This window comes from Macaca fascicularis, chromosome 14, assembly GCF_037993035.2.
Source record: "Macaca fascicularis isolate 582-1 chromosome 14, T2T-MFA8v1.1".
NCBI classification, from domain to species: Eukaryota; Metazoa; Chordata; class Mammalia; order Primates; family Cercopithecidae; genus Macaca; species Macaca fascicularis.
In genome coordinates this window covers 68,138,709-68,156,588 of record NC_088388.1, presented here as the reverse complement: position 1 = coordinate 68,156,588, position 17,880 = coordinate 68,138,709, and the positions used below count along the sequence as shown (strand labels likewise).

At 37.1% G+C, this 17,880-nt stretch overlaps 1 pseudogene; it reads left to right on the top strand.

Moving 5' to 3' along the window:
• The first annotated feature begins 16,581 nt into the window (after positions 1-16,581).
• On the top strand, positions 16,582-17,543 carry LOC102117402 (olfactory receptor 52N2-like; annotated as a pseudogene).
• The last annotated feature ends 337 nt before the right edge of the window (positions 17,544-17,880 follow it).

Here is a 17,880-nt window from a genome sequence, read left to right as displayed (position 1 = left end):
AAAGACAATATCCCCCCAAAATATCAAAATACTAAGAAAATAATTATTTTTTATTTTTTATTTTTTATTTTTTAATTTATTTATTATTATTATACTTTAAGTTGTAGGGTACATGTGCATAACGTGCAGGTTTGTTACATATGTATACTTGTGCCATGTTGCTGTGCTGCACCCATCAACTCGTCATTTACATCAGGAATAACTCCCAATGCAATCCCTCCCCCCTCCCCCCTCCCCATGATAGGCCCCGGTGTGTGATGTTCCCCTTCCTGAGTCCGAGTGATCTCATTGTTCAGTTCCCACCTATGAGTGAGAACATGCGGTGTTTGGTTTTCTGTTCTTGTGATAGTTTCCTAAGAATGATGGATTCCAGTTGCATCCAAGTCCCTACAAAGGACTAAAACTCATCATTTTTGATGGCTGCATAGTCTTCCATGGTGTATATGTGCCACATTTTCTTAATCCAATCTGTCACTGATGGACATTTGGGTTGATTCCAAGTCTTTGCTATTGTGAATAGTGCTGCAATAAACATACGTGTGCATGTGTCTTTATAGCAGCATAATTTATAATCCTTTGGGTATATACCCAGTAATGGGATGGCTGGGTCATATGGTACATCTAGTTCTAGATCCTTGAGGAATCGCCATACTGTTTTCCATAATGGTTGAACTAGTTTACAATCCCACCAACAGTGTAAAAGTGTTCCTATTTCTCCACATCCTCTCCAGCACCTGTTGTTTCCTGACTTTTTAATGATTGCCATTCTAACTGGTGTGAGATGGTATCTCATTGTGGTTTTGATTTGCATTTCTCTGATGGCCAGTGATGATGAGCATTTTTTCATGTGTCTGTTGGCTGTATGAATGTCTTCTTTTGAGAAATATCTGTTCATATCCTTTGCCCACTTTTTGATGGGGTTGTTTGTTTTTTTCTTGTAAATTTGTTTGAGTTCTTTGTAGGTTCTGGATATTAGCCCTTTGTCAGATGAGTAGATTGCAAAAATTTTCTCCCATTGTGTAGGTTGCCTGTTCACTCTGATGGTAGTTTCTTTTGCTGTGCAGAAGCTCTTTAGTTTAATGAGATCCCATTTGTCAATTTTGGCTTTTGCTGCCGTTGCTTTTGGTGTTTTAGACATGAAGTCTTTGCCCATGCTTATGTCCTGAATGGTACTACCTAGGTTTTCCTCTAGGATTTTTATGGTATTAGATCTAACATTTAAGTCTCTAATCCATCTTGAATTAATTTTCGTATAAGGAGTAAGGAAAGGATCCAGTTTCAGCTTTCTACTTATGGCTAGCCAATTTTCCCAGCACCATTTATTAAATAGGGAATCCTTTTCCCATTTCTTGTTTCTCTCAGGTTTGTCAAAGATCAAATGGCTGTAGATGTGTGGTATTATTTCTGAGGACTCTGTTCTGTTCCGTTGGTCTATATCTCTGTTTTGGTACCAGTACCAAGCTGTTTTGGTTACTGTAGCCTTGTAGTATAGTTTGAAGTCAGGTAGCGTGATGCCTCCAGCTTTGTTCTTTTGACTAAGGATTGTCTTGGAGATGCGGGCTCTTTTTTGGTTCCATATGAACTTTAAAGCAGTTTTTTCCAATTCTGTGAAGAAACTCATTGGTAGCTTGATGGGGATGGCATTGAATCTATAAATAACCTTGGGCAGTATGGCCATTTTCACGATATTGATTCTTCCTATCCATGAGCATGGTATGTTCTTCCATTTGTTTGTGTCCTCTTTTATTTCACTGAGCAGTGGTTTGTATTTCTCCTTGAAGAGGTCCTTTACATCCCTTGTAAGTTGGATTCCTAGGTATTTGATTCTCTTTGAAGCAATTGTGAATGGAAATTCATTCCTGATTTGGCTCTCTGTCTGTCTGTTACTGGTGTATAAGAATGCTTGTGATTTTTGCACATTAATTTTGTATCCTGAGACTTTGCTGAAGTTGCTTAACAGCTTAAGGAGATTTTGGGCTGAGACAATGGGGTTTTCTAAATATACAATCATGTCATCATGAAACAGGGACAATTTGACTTCTTTTCTTGACTGAATACCCTTGATTTCTTTCTCTTGCCTGATTGCCCTAGCCAGAACTTCCAAGACTATGTTGAATAGGAGTGGTGAGAGAGGGCATCCCTGTCTTGTGCCAGTTTTCAAAGGGAGTTTTTCCAGTTTTTGCCCATTCAGTATGATATTGGCTGTGGGTTTGTCATAAATAGCTCTTATTATTTTGAGGTACGTTCCATCAATACCGAATTTATTGAGCGTTTTTAGCATGAAGGGCTGTTGAATTTTGTCAAAAGCCTTTTCTGCATCTATTGAGATAATCATGTGGTTCTTGTCTTTGGTTCTGTTTATATGCTGGATTATGTTTATTGATTTGCGAATGTTGAACCAGCCTTGCATCCCAGGGATGAAGCCCACTTGATCATGGTGGATAAGCTTTTTGATGTGTTACTGAATCCGGTTTGCCAGTATTTTATTGAGGATTTTTGCATCGATGTTCATCAGGGATATTAGTCTAAAATTCTCTTTCTTTGTTGTGTCCTTGCCAGGGTTTGGTATCAGGATGATATTGGCCTCATAAAATGAGTTAGGGAGGATTCCCTCTTTTTCTATTGATTGGAATAGTTTCAGAAGGAATGGTACCAACTCCTCCTTGTACCTCTGGTAGAATTCAGCTGTGAATCCATCTGGTCCTGGACTTTTTTTGGTTGGCAGGCTATTAATTATTGCAATTTCAGAGCCTGCTATTGGTCTATTCAGGGATTCAACTTCTTCCTGGTTTAGTCTTGGAAGAGTGTAAGTGTCCAGGAAATTATCCATTTCTTCTAGATTTTCCAGTTTATTTGCATAGAGGTGTTTATAGTATTCTCTGATGGTAGTTTGTATTTCTGTGGGGTTGGTGTTGATATCCCCTTTATCATTTTTAATTGCGTCGATTTGATTCTTCTCTCTTTTCTTCTTTAATAGTCTTGCTAGTGGTCTATCAATTTTGTTGATCTTTTCAGAAAACCAACTCCTGGATTCATTGATTTTTTGGAGGGTTTTTTGTGTCTCTATCTCCTTCAGTTCTGCTCTGATCTTAGTTATTTCTTGCCTTCTGCTAGCTTTTGAATGTGTTTGCTCTTGCTTCTCTAGTTCTTTTAATTGCGATGTTAGAGTGTCAATTTTAGATCTTTCCTGCTTTCTCTTGTGGGCATTTAGTGCTAGAAATTTCCCTCTACACACTGCTTTAAATGTGTCCCAGAGATTCTGGTATGTTGTATCTTTGTTCTCATTGGTTTCAAAGAACATCTTTATTTCTGCCTTCATTTCGTTATGTACCCAGTAGTCATTCAGGAGCAGGTTGTTCAGTTTCCATGTAGTTGAGCGGTTTTGATTGAGTTTGTTAGTCCTGAATTCTAGTTTGATTGCACTGTGGTCTGAGAGACAGTTTGTTATAATTTCTGTTCTTGTACATTTGCTGAGGAGTGCTTTACTTCCAATTATGTGGTCAATTTTGGATTAAGTACGATGTGGTGCTGAGAAGAATGTATATTCTGTTGATTTGGGGTGGAGAGTTCTATAGATGTCTATTAGGTCTGCTTGCTGCAGAGATGTGTTCAATTCCTGGATATCCTTGTTAACTTTCTGTCTCATTGATCTGTGTAATGTTGACAGTGGAGTGTTGAAGTCTCCCATTATTATTGTATGGGAGTCTAAGTCTCTTTGTAAGTCTCTAAGGACTTGCTTGATGAATCTGGGTGCTCCTGTATTGGGTGCATATATTTTTAGGATAGTTAGCTCTTCCTGTTGAATTGATCCCTTTACCATTATGTAATGGCCTTCTTTGTCTCTTTTGATCTTTGATGGTTTAAAGTCTGTTTTATCAGAGACTAGTATTGCAACCACTGCTTTTTTTTGTTCTCCATTTGCTTGGTAAATCTTCCTCCATCCCTTTATTTTGAGCCTATGTATGTCTCTGCGTGTGAGATGGGTCTCCTGAATACAGCAGACTGATGGGTCTTGACTCTTTATCCAGTTTGCCAGTCTGTGTCTTTTAATTGGAGCATTTAGTCCATTTACATTTAAGGTTAATATTGTTATGTGTGAACTTGATCCTGCCATTATGATATTAACTGGTTATTTTGCTCATTAGTTGATGCAGTTTCTTCCTAGCCTCGATGGTCTTTACATTTTGGCATGTTTTTGCAATGGCTGGTACCGGTTGTTCCTTTCCATGTTGAGTGCTTCCTTCAGGGTCTCTTGTAAGGCAGGCCTAGTGGTAACAAAATCTCTAAGCATTTGCTTATCTGTGAAGGATTTTATTTCTCCTTCACTTATGAAACTTAGTTTGGCTGGATATGAAATTCTGGGTTGAAAATTCTTTTCTTTAAGAATGCTGAATATTGGCCCCCACTCTCTTCTGGCTTGGAGAGTTTCTGCCGAGAGGTCTGCTGTTAGTCTGATGGGCTTCCCTTTGTGGGTAACCCGACCTTTCTCTCTGGCTGCCCTTAAGATTTTTTCCTTCCTTTCAACTTTGGTGAATCTGGCACTTATGTGTCTTGGAGTTGCTCTTCTTGAGGAGTATCTTTGTGGGATTCTCTGTATTTCCTGGATTTGAATGTTGGCCTGCCCTACTAGATTGGGGAAATTCTCCTGGATGATATCCTGAAGAGTGTTTTCCAACTTGGTTCCATTTTCCCCCTCACTTTCAGGCACCCCAATCAGACGTAGATTTGGTCTTTTTACATAATCCCATACTTCTTGCAGGCTTTGTTCATTTCTTTTTCTTCTTTTTTCTTTTGGTTTCTCTTCTCGCTTCATTTCATTCATTTGATCCTCAGTAGCTGACACTCTTTATTCCAGTTGATCGAGTCGGTTACTGAAGCTTGTGCCTTTGTCACGTATTTCTCGTGTCATGGTTTTCATCTCTTTCATTTCGTTTATGACCTTCTCTGCATTAATTACTCTAGCCATCAATTCTTCCACTTTTTTTTGAAGATTTTTAGTTTCTTTGCGCTGGGTACATAATCCTCCTTTAGCTCTGAGAAATTTAATGGACTGAAGCCTTCTTCTCTCATCTCGTCAAAGTCATTCTCCGTCCAGCTTTGATCTTTTGCTGGCGATGAGCTGCGCTCCTTTGCCGGGGGAGATGCGCTCTTATTTTTTGAATTTCCAGCTTTTCTGCCCTGCTTTTTCCCCATCTTTGTGGTTTTATCTGCCTCTGGTCTTTGATGATGGTGATGTCCTGATGGGGTTTTGGTGTAGGTGTCCTTCCTGTTTGATAGTTTTCCTTCTAACAGTCAGGACCCTCAGCTGTAGGTCTGTTGGAGATTGCTTGAGGTCCACTCCAGACCCTGTTTGCCTGGGTATCAGCAGCAGAGGCTGCAGAAGATAGAATATTTCTGAACAGCGAGTGTACCTGTCTGATTCTTGCTTTGGAAGCTCCCACTCAGGGGTGTACTCCACCCTGTGAGGTGTGGGGTGTCAGACTGCCCCTAGTGGGGGATGTCTCCCAGTTAGGCTACTCAGGGGTCAGGGACCCACTTGAGCAGGGAGTCTGTCCCTTCTCAGATCTCAACCTCCATGTTGGGAGATCCACTGCTCTCTTCAAAGCTGTCAGACAGAGTCGCTTGTGTCTGCAGAGGTTTCTGTTGCATTTGTTATTGTTTACTGTGCCCTGTCCCCAGAGGTGGAGTCTACAGAGACAGGCAGGTTTCCTTGAGCTGCTGTGAGCTCCACCCAGTTCGAGCTTCCCAGCAGCTTTGTTTACCTACTTAAGCCTCAGCAATGGCAGGCGCCCCTCCCCCAGCCTCGCTGCTGCCTTGGCGCGAGATCGCAGACTGCTGTGCTCGCAATGAGGGAGGCTCCGTGGGTGTGGGACCCTCCCGGCCAGGTGTGGGATATGATTTCCTGGTGTGCCTGTTTGCTTAAAGCGCAGTATTGGGGTGGGAGTTACCCGATTTTCCAGGTGTTGTGTGTCTCAGTTCCCCTGGCTAGGAAAAGGGATTCCCTTCCCCCTTGCGCTTCCCATGTGAGGCAATGCCTCGCCCTGCTTCAGCTCTCGCTGGTCGGGCTGCAGCAGCTGACCAGCACCGATCGTCTGGCACTCCCCAGTGAGATGAACCCAGTACCTCAGTTGAAAATGCAGAAATCACCGGTCTTCTGTGTCGCTCGCGCTGGGAGTTGGAGACTGGAGCTGTTCCTATTCGGCCATCTTGCTCCGCCCCCCTATAAATATAATTTAAGCTTTGGCCACCTGTCTTATTCTTCTGATATGTAAGACTTAATATAAAAATGGAATTCAAAAGCTAAGAGAGTGTATTACCACTGGACCTGCTTTTCAAGAAATGCTAAAGCTGAAAAAAAAGGATGCTGATTAGTAACATGGAAACATATGAAAGTATAAAAGTCACTGGCAAAAGTAAGTACATAGTGAAACTCTGAATATCTCATACTGTAATGGTGGTATGTAAATCACCTATATCACTAATATGAATGTTAAAAGACAAAATTAATTTAAATAATAAACAGCTACAATAGTTTGTTAAGGGATATACAATATAAAAAGATGTAAATGTGACATCAGAAACATAAAATATCAGGAAGAGTTGAGTAGAAGTATGGAACTACTTTATGCAATTGAAGTTGTTATCAGCCTAAAATAGCCTTTTATAAATATAGAATGTTTTATGTAAAACTTGAGGTAACCACAAAGCAAGTAGTAGTTACACAAAATAAAAGAGTAAAGAACCAAAGCATACCATTAGAGAAAATTATCTATCACAAAAGAAGACAGCAAGAGAAGGGAAGAAAGAATGTAAAAAACAACAAGAAAACAACAAAATGACTGTAGTAAGTCCTTACTTATCAACAATTACCTTGAAAGCAAAATGATTAAATTCTTCAATCACAAGACTTAGATTTGCTGAATGAATTAAAAATACAAGACCCAACTATTTGCTGCCTGTGAGGGCATCACTTTACCTCTAAAGACACACACACAGGTTGAAAGCAAAGGAATGGAAAAAGATATTTTGGGCAAATATAAGGCAAAAGAGTTCAGAAGTAGCTATAAGTATAGCTGCTAAAATAGCATTTAAATCAAAAACTGTAAAGGCAGGAACAGAAAACCAAACACTGCATGTTCTCACTCATAAGTGGGAATTGAACAATGAGAACACATGGGCACAGAGAGGCAAACATCACACACCAAGGCCTGTTGGGAGTTGGGGGTTGAGGGGAGGGAACTTAAAGGATGGGTCAATAGTTGCAGCAAACCACCATGGCACACGTATATCTATGTGACAAACCTGTACATTCTGCACATATATCCTGTTTTTTTCTTTTAGAAGAAATGAGGAGGGCTGGGCATGGTGGCTCATGCCTGTAATCCCAGCACTTTGGGAGGCCAAGGTGGGCGGATCACGAGGTCAGGAGATCTAGACCATCCTAGCTAACATGGTGAAACCCCGTCTCTACTAAAAAATACAAAAAATTAGCCGGGCATGGTGGCAGGCACCTATAGTCCCAGCTACTCGAGAGGCTGAGGCAGGAGAATGGCGTGAACCCAGGAGGTGAAGCTTGCAAGTGAGTCAAGATCGTGCCACTGCACTCCAGCCTTCCAGCCTGGGTGACAGAGTGAGACTCCATCTCAAAAAAAAAAAAAAAAAAAAAAGAAAAAGAAAAAGAAAAAAAGAGGAAAAACAAAAATTTAAAATAGTGTAAAGGTAATTATATATTGATACAGAGGCCAATTAATCAAGCACATTAACCACTGTAAATATATATGTCTGTAATATCACAGCACCTAAAAATATAAAGAAATATTAATAGGGCTGAAGGGATAGATAGACTGCAATAAAATAATAGTAGGGGATGTCAACACCGCATTTTCAACAAAGAACAGATCACCCATATAGATAATCAATAAGGAAACATTGGGCTTGAACTATACTTCAGACGAAATCAATTATGTTTTAGGCTGGAAAACAAGTCTTAACAAATTTAAATTTTAAATAAAAATTTAAAGACTGAAATCATATCAAATATATTTTTCTATCACAATGATATAAAACTAGGAACCAGTAATAAGAGGAAGTTTGAAAAAATGCTCATCATCACTGGCCATCAGAGAAACGCAAATCAAAACCACAATGAGATACCATCTCACACCAGTTAGAATGGCGATCATTAAAAAGTCAGGAAACAACAGGTGCTGGAGAGGATGTGGAGAAATAGGAACACTTTTACACTGTTGGTGGGATTGTAAACTAGTTCAACCATTATGGAAAACAGTATGGCGATTCCTCAAGGATCTAGAACTAGATGTACCATATGACCCAGCCATCCCATTACTGGGTATATACCCAAAGGATTATAAATTATGCTGCTATAAAGACACATGCACACGTATGTTTATTGCAGCACTATTCACAATAGCAAAGACTTGGAATCAACCCAAATGTCCATCAGTGACAGATTGGATTAAGAAAATGTGGCACATGTACACCATGGAATACTATGCAGCCATAAAAAAGGATGAGTTTGTGTCGTTTGTAGGGACATGGATGCAGCTGGAAACCATCATTCTTAGCAAACTATCACAAGAACAGAAAACCAAACACCGCATGTTCTCACTCATAGGTGGGAACTGAACAATGAGATCACTTGGACTCAGGAAGGGGAACATCACACACCGGGGCCTATCATGGGGAGGGGGGAGGGGGGAGGGATTGCATTGGGAGTTATACCTGATGTAAATGACGAGTTGATGGGTGCAGCACAGGAACATGGCACAAGTATACATATGTAACAAACCTGCACGTTATGCACATGTACCCTACAACTTAAAGTATAATAATAATAAATAAATAAATAAAAGAAAAATTTACAAATATGTGAAAATTACACTCCTGCAAAACCAATGGATCAAAAAATAAATAAAAGGGGAAACTAAATAATATCCTGATACTAATGGAGATGGAAGCACAACAAAGCAAATCTTATGAGATGCTATGAAAGCAGTTCTACAAGAGAAGTTCATAGCAAGAAACACCTACATCAAAAAATAATAAAGATCTCAAATAAATAATCTAATTTTATGTTTCAAGGAACTAGAAATAGAAGAAAAAGCTGAACCCATGTAATTACAAGGTAGGTAATGATAAAGATCAGATCAGAAATAAATGAAATAGAAAATATAAAAAACAAGTAAGATTCAAATGAAATAAAATTCGAAATGAAAAAAGAGGCATTACCACTGAATCCAAGAAATCCAAAGGGTCACAAGAGATGACTACTATAAACAATTATATGCCCACAAATTGGGTAACTTACAAGAAATGGATAAATTCCTTGGCACTTGGCCGGGCGCGGTGGCTCAAGCCTGTAATCCCAGCACTTTGGGAGGCCGAGACGGGCGGATCACAAGGTCAGGAGATCGAGACCATACTCGCTAACATGGTGAAACCCCGTCTCTACTAAAAAATGCAAAAAAACTAGCCGGGCGGGTTGGCGGGCGCCTGTAGTCCCAGCTACTCGGGAGGCTGAGGTAGGAGAATGGCGTAAACCTGGGAGGCGGAGCTTGCAGTGAGCTGAGATCCGGCCACTGCACCCCAGCCTGGGCGACAGAGCAAGACTTCGTCTCAAAAAAAAAAAAAAAAAAAAAAAAAAAAAAAAAAAAAAAAAAAAATTCCTTGGCACTTACATCTTACAGAAAGTCAGTAAGGAAACATTGGACCTGAACTACACTTACAACTTACAAATACTAAATCATAAAGAAATAGAATATCTAAACAGACCACAGATAAGTAAAACAAATCAGTAATAAAAAATCTGTCATCAAAAAAAAAAAAAAAATCCAAGATGTGGAGGTTTGACTGCTGAATTATACCGAACATTTAAAGGGGAATTAATACCAATTATTTTCAAATTCTTCCAAAAAGTTAAAGAGACAGGAATACATCCAAACTCATTTTACTAAGCCAGCATTACACTGACATCAACGCCAGACAAGGACACCAAAACAGAAAACTGTAGGCCAATATCCTGCTAAACAGATGCAAAAATCATCAACAAATTCTAGTGAACCGAATCAACAACTCAGTAAAAAGATGATTCACTATGATCACTTGGGGTTTATCACTAGAAAACAAGGATATTTCAATGTACACAAATCAATAAATGCAACACACCTCATTAACAGAATGAATGACAAAAATATATGATCATTTCAATAAATGTGGAAAAAGTATTTGACAAAATTCAACCTCCTTTCATGATGAAAACTTTCATCAAGTTAGAAATTAAAGAAGTGTACCTCAACACAAAGGCCATATATCAGAAGCCCACAGCTAAAATCATACTCAGTGGTGAAAAGTTGAAAGCTTTTCCTCTGAGATCAGACAAGACATGGGTATCCTCTTTCACCACTTCTATTCAACATAGCACTGAAAGTCCTAGTCAGAGCAATTAGGCAAGGACTAGAAATAAAAGGCCTCTCGACTGGAAAAGAAGAAGTAAAATTATCTTTTATTTTTAATAATAAAAATAATAATAATAATAATATTATTTTTAAAAATTATTTTAAATATTTTAAAAATATTATTATTTTAAATAATAATAATAATATTAATAATAAAAATGATATATTTTAATAATAAAATATAAAAATTATATTTTATTATTTTTAATTCCATTGTAAATTAAATTGTTTTTCTAATTTCCTTTCAGATTGTTTGTTATTAATGTACCAAAAAAGTAAGAGACTTATATAATTAAAACTGTAAAATATTGCAGAAAGAAATTAAAGAAGACATAAATAAATGGAAATACATGCTATGTTCAAGGGGTGGACAACAGTATTGTTAGGATTTCAGTGCAACCCAAAGTAATCTACAGATTTAGTAAAATCCCAATCAAAATCCCAATAATTAATTTTGCAGAAATATAAAAATCCGTTCTACAATTCATATAAAACCTCAAGGGACCCTACATAGCCAAAGCAATCTTGACAACAAAGAAAAAAGCTGCAGGACTCACATTTCTGATTTCAAAACTTATGACAAAGTGACAGTCAACCAAAACAGTGTGTCACTAGCACAAAGTCAGATCTGCAGACCAATGAAGTAGAATAGAGAGCCTAGAGATGAACCCTCACATATGTGGTAAAGTGACTTTGACAAGAGTGTCAATATCATTCAATGCTGAAAGGACATTCTTTGCAATAAATAGTGCTGAGAAAACTGGTATCTACATGTACAGGAATGAAGTTGGACTCTTACATAACAGCATGTCCAAATGTTAACTCAAAATGGATCATAGACCTAAAAATAAAACCTAAAATTATGAAACTCTTGGAAGAAAATAGGAAAAATTTTATGACATTGGATTTGGTAATGATTTCTTGAAAATGACACTAAAGGCACAGGAACAGGAAACAAAAGAAAAAAAAACAGATAAATTAGACTTTATGAAATTTGTTTTTAAATTGTTCATCAAAGGGTTCTATAAACAAAGTAAAAAGGCAACCCACAGACTAGAAGAAAATATTTGTAAATTATCTGATATTATATAGAGCTCCTAAACCTCAACAACAACAACAACAACAACAACAAACAGCTTAATTCAGAAATGGGCAAAGGATTAGCATAGACATTTCTCCAAAGAAGATATACAAATGGATAATAAACACATAAAAAATACTGGACATAAGTAATCATTAGGGAACTGCAAATTAAAACTACAATAAAATACCACCTTACACCAATTAAGATGGCTGCTATAAAAATAAACAGAAAATAATAAGTATCAGTGAGAATGTGGAGAAATTGGACCCTTGTGCACTTTTGGTGAAAATGTAAAATGCTACAGCTGCTATGGAAAACAGTATGGTAGTTCCTCAAAAAATTAAAACTAGAAATAGCATTTAATCAGCAATCTCACTATTGCGTGAGATCTCCAAGAGAACTGAAATCAGTATGTTGAAGAAATGTCTGCAGTCACGCATTCGTTGCAGCATTATTCACAATAACCAAGGTATAAGAACAATCTAATTGCTCATCAATGGATGAATGAATAATGGATAAGCAAAATGTAGTATGTATGTGTATGTGTGTGTATATATATGTGTATATATGTGTGTGTATATATACATTATATATGTGTATATATGTATGTGTGTATATACCTGTATATATAATAGAATGTTACTCAGACTTAAAAAGGAAGAGTATTCTGACATCTGCTACCATATAGATGAAACTTGAGGACATTATGCTAAATAAAATACGCCTGTCACAAAAAGGCAAATATCATATGATTCCATTTATATAAAGTACCTAGAGAGGTCAAAATCATTAGACAGTAGAAAGAATGGTGGTTGCCAGAGACTAGTGGAAGGGGAAATGGGGAGTTACTGTTTAATGGGTGTAGAGTTTCAGTCTGACAGGATGAAAAGAGTTCTGGAGATGGATAGTGGTGATGGCTGCAAAACATGATGAATGTATTTAATGCCACTGAACTGTATATACCTGAACATGATTAAGATGGCAAGCTTTGTTATGTATATTTTACTACATTACAAAAATTGGAAAGAGAATGAATCAGCCATGTCAATAACTAAACCAAACATAATACAAATATTTATGAGCAAAGTGATAAATTATAGGGCACCTATGGACTTTCTTTTTAAAGAACTGCATAGGAGGTCTTGATGCAGATAAACAGTCTGGAGGCCATGTATGGTCTCCAATTTAGGAAGCCTGATCGAAATTTTTTTTTTTTTTTTTGAGAGACACGGTCTCACTCTGTCACTTAGGTTGCAGTGCAGTAGAGCTATCTCAGCTCATTGCAACTTCTGCCTCCCAGGCTCAAGTGACCCTCCCATCTCAGCCTCCCGAGTAGCAGGGACTACAGGCTTGCACTACCATGCACAGCTAATCTTTATATTTTTAGTGGAGATGGGTTTCCCCATATTGCCAAGGCAGGTCTCAAACTCCTGGGGCCCCAGAGTTCTGGGATTACAGGTGGGAGCCATTGCGCCTGACCTCCTGATCTAAGTCTAACCAATGTTTCATACCAATTCTCATTTTTCTACATGTTTAGATCTAACAGGGAAGAGTTTACACTGAAACTCATATACGTATTTTTGTAATAGCTGCATTAATTTATATTTTGTCAAAATAATTGTGTGTGTATTCTGTTTTTTAAACACAGCTAAATTTTTTATTTAAATGAAAGTTTCTTTTTCCAAGGAGTCTCAGGTATCTTTATACATCTGTATGTAATATTGTTAACGCTGAAAGCTAAACAAAACAACAAAAATAATACATTAATTTTTTAAATACTTATAAAAGAAACTTCTGGAAATACATACATCGGACTTTAGGTTTTAATAGCATTTACTTCAGAAGTGGATTAAGGTGAAATGTGAGTTTATGGGAATGGTATGACTATTTTCTACCTCATATCATTTCACACAAAAGAGTTTAAGTACAGAAAAATTGTGTTTTGTGGGGTTTTTTAGTAAAAAGGAAGAAAGGTCAAAATATACAATTACTTGCCACTATCACATAAAATTTAAAACCAATACTACCTTGAAAAAATGTTTGCAAATACAACAGAGAATGGGTTGATAATTTTCATTTTGAAAGTGCTTATCGTTCAATAAGTAAACACTAACACCTCCAATGAAGATGGACAAGGAGGTGGATGACTAATAAATATACAAAAAAAAGTTGACCAAGAACACTTGAAAAAAATGTCATAATGACTACTAGTAAAGTTACTTTTAATTCAATTTAAAATACAAGTGAGACAGTATTTGCACTAGTGCAGCTTGGAAAAGAGAGTATATAATAGTATTCATGGAGGGATGATTCAGTCACTTTGCATGGAAACGAACATCACCAAAAATTTTTGAAATGATTTTTTCTAATATTTATCAACATAATCAAAATTGTGCATGCCTTTTGAGCCCATAAACTTCAACACCATTTCTATCTATCTGTAGAGAAGAAAAATCAGAAATGCATACACAGTGGATTAAGATATTCATTGAGGAATTGTTTTTGATAGAAAAATTTGGAAACAAATATTCAAGAGTAATAAAACACATGATTAAATTTGGTGGAAAGAAGCTATTGAATGGAAAGAAGGTCTAGCTATTAAACTTTTAAATTCAAAGCATATACAATGTCATGATGAAATGTGCACAAAATAATACTAGTTGGAGATAGAAACAATGTATACAACTCCATATCATCTGCAATTTACTTTTATGAAATCTCAGAATATTACACATAATAATTATAAAATGACTGAATTAAGTACAGAATACTTCTTAGAGTGCTTATTCCTCTGTTTTAGAATTACAAGTGATTTTCATCTCCTTATTATATTTTCTATAGTTTCCAAATTTTCTATATTAAAGATATACTTCTCTTATTGTAAAAGGAAAAAAAGTTTTAAAAAATGATGTTTTTCATGACCAGACTTGGTGACCGTATTTCCCACTTGGGAAAAAACATTAGTGTCTTTTTGGTTTTGTTTCTTTTTCTACTCAAAAGCTGCTAAATATGCATCTATTACCAGCAGGCCCAAAGTTCACTGTCTTCTAAACAGAACCCATGGAGACACCTAATTGTGGAGACTGAATCAGCCTGGGACATCTTATTAGAAATTCCCCAGGGAAACTAAAAAATTTATGTAAGAAGACGTCATTCTAGATTTTAAACAACTCCTAAAGATTATCAGCCATGCATAGAGATTTGATTGTGCCTGGCACTGAGGTGAGATTGGTCAATTTTCATAAATCCCTATTTTAGGAAAGTGTAAAGACATTGTTGGCAAAGAATGCAACAGCCTGATATATTGAAAGAGTTTTAAAACAGTAATATAGCAGTAAGGGGCAATGTATTTTACTTTCCCTTTTACTTCCTAAGAGGTAATGGCTCTTTTTCTTTCTGTGTGGCTTCCACTGGACTTAGTCTTATTTTCTTTTCATCCCATTCATTTCAATGTGGTGTACACATAAAAGACGTAGACACTAGAAATTTTAGTTTGTCTTGTCTAAGAACATAAAATGATGGTTTCTTGATACAGTGACATTTCTGGAGAGGTACTGTGAGAACTTCCTTATAAGAAGGGATTGTTTATATGAGATCCAATCAGGTAGTATTCAGAGATCATGAGCCTCTGAAACATGCGGTTGCTTTATATTTTCCTCCATGATTGGAAATTTCCATGAACTCTAGCCAGTGGACATGACAACTGCAGTGATTTATAGAATGTTTTCGGTCACAGAACTCTAAGCCTTGTGGATTCACAGCCATGTAATCCATGCCACCACACTGCAAATATATATCTATTTCTGCTAGATAGTGATGAATATTTGGCATTGGCTTTGCTCCATGGGATCTACTACAGAACTTAAGGATTGAGGTTTTATTCTGAGTAAAAAAAAAAAAAAAAAATTAATCGTTAGGACCCTTCAACTTTCTTCAAATTCCCCTAAAGCTATAAGTTCCTTCAAATACTATTCAATTCTTTCTAGTGCCCCATCAAGAAACAACAATCTCAATCCAAAGATGTGGTGCTATTTTTTAATTGACTTCCTTTCAGTTATTAAAAAAAAATACTAAATTAAAGCAGTACAAACAGTCAGTAATACCAGAACTTCAAGGGCTTTTTGAGTGTAAATTTAGTATTAAGAATGGATAGGGAACTTGTGAAAAGATAGAGAAGCCAAATTTTATAGCTAATTGAATTTAGATCTTTAGTAAAATCATTACTAAAGTTATATAAAACTTGTTAGTGATTTAGAAGTGTAAATATCTTCCTGTTTCTTGTCAAGAACTTCCTTTCAAATTCCACGGTATAGAAAAACATGATTTTGACATCAGATAGTCTGAGTATCAGACATACCAAATTCTTAACTCATATATTCACTCATTCACATATATTTTATTATCTACTATGTATTATCTTGAGTAAGTTATGTGGGACATTATTGACATCTTATATATAGGATATAAGCATTTTTTGTTATCAAGGTAGGGAAAAAGTGCTAATATTTGAGATATTGTTAAAAATGGAAAGTTAAGCTGTTGATAAGAACTTGTCAGATTAGGGTGAATCTGTAATTATACCTATGTGTTTTCAGTGACAAGACTCAGGTACAATTAGCATGGGAAGATTCTGAGAGCACAGAATAGAAATGGACTTATTGAAGGAGGAAGACAGTTACAGCCTAGCTCACATTTTGTTATTAGAATGTAGTAGAGTATAAGAGTTGTGCTGGGGAGAAGTGTGGTAAGTGAGGATAGTTTATCAAAGTTTTCAATGGCACATTGAGTAGTGGTAAGACTGTACTGCTTAGTGACTTTGGACACTGTAGTTCAAAGTCTATCTTGCTATAGTTGGAAGAAAGAATTTCTGGTTATCAATGTAAGGTGAATGTACATGGTACTTGATGTTCACTTTGTCCAAACCAGTACCTCTAATCTCGTATCTAACTCTACCTCTACCTCTCCTAGGCAGAAAACAATGACTGCTAAAGAGTATAAAATGCTCTCCTCCTGTCAGCCATCATGTCTGGGGTCAACAGCCGCAGTCTGATCCCAGGATTCTTTATCTTGAATGGCATTCCTGGGCTGGAAGTCACACACATCTGGATCTCCCTGCCATTCTGCTTTATGCACATCATTGCTGTCTTGGGGAACTGTGGGCTCATCTGCCTCATCAGCCATGAGGAGGTCCTGCACTGGCCCATGTACTACTTCCTGGCCCTGCTCTCCTTCACTGATGCCACCTGGTGCACCACCATGGTACCTAATATTCTGTGCATATTCTGGTTGAGCCTCAAGGAGACTGACTTTAATGCCTACCTGTCCCAGATGTTTTTTGTCCATATTCTGACAGGGATGGAATCTGGGGTAACCATGCTCATGGACCTGGACCACTATGTGATCATCTGCTATCCCTTATGCTATACCACTATCCTTACCAACCCTGTCATCACTAAGGCTGGTCTTGCTACCTTCTTGAGGAGTGTGATGCTCATCATCCCATTCACTTTCCTCGCCAAGTGCCTGCCCTATTGCTGGGGGAACTTCATTCCCCACACCTACTGTGACCACACGTCTGTGGCCAAGGTATCCTGCAGCAATTTCAAGGTCAACGCTGTCTATGGCCTTTTTGCAGCCCTTCTGATTGGGGGCTTTGACATGGTTTGCATTGCTGTGTCTTAAACCATGATCTTGCAGGCCATGGTGAGTTTGTCATCAGCAGACGCTCGTCATAAGGCCTTCAGTACCTGTACCTCCCATATATGTGCTATTATTATCACATATGTTCCAGCTTTATTCACCATTTTTACTCACCATTTTGGGGGAAAAACATTCCCCACCACGTCCACATAATTATTGCCAATCTCTATCTGATGTTTCCAACCATTCTGAATCCTGTTGTTTATGGAGTGAAGACCAAGCAGATCTGGGAAGGGGTTATCAAGGTAATTTTCAGGAGAAATTTTCAGAGAAAAGTATCCTAGGTATATAATAGATTCATTCATATTCAAAAATAAGGAAAACTAAATAAAATTTTATAAAATAACTTGAATATAAAACTAAAACAAATTGTTTTAAAACAAAAGCAATATTCATTGACTATCGGCTATAATATCAACAGAGTTCTTTTCTCTGCAGAAGTCATTAATGATAGAAATTAATGATCTAAATAAACAAGCTTCCTGAATTTGAGTTTTCTTTTATAAATATAATTTCTCATCATTATAATTTTGAGGTTGTTTGAAACAATTACGTTACACAGATTTCTAATGTGTCTTCCATGTTGCACAAATCTGAGATTTTTCATGTTGCACAAATCAT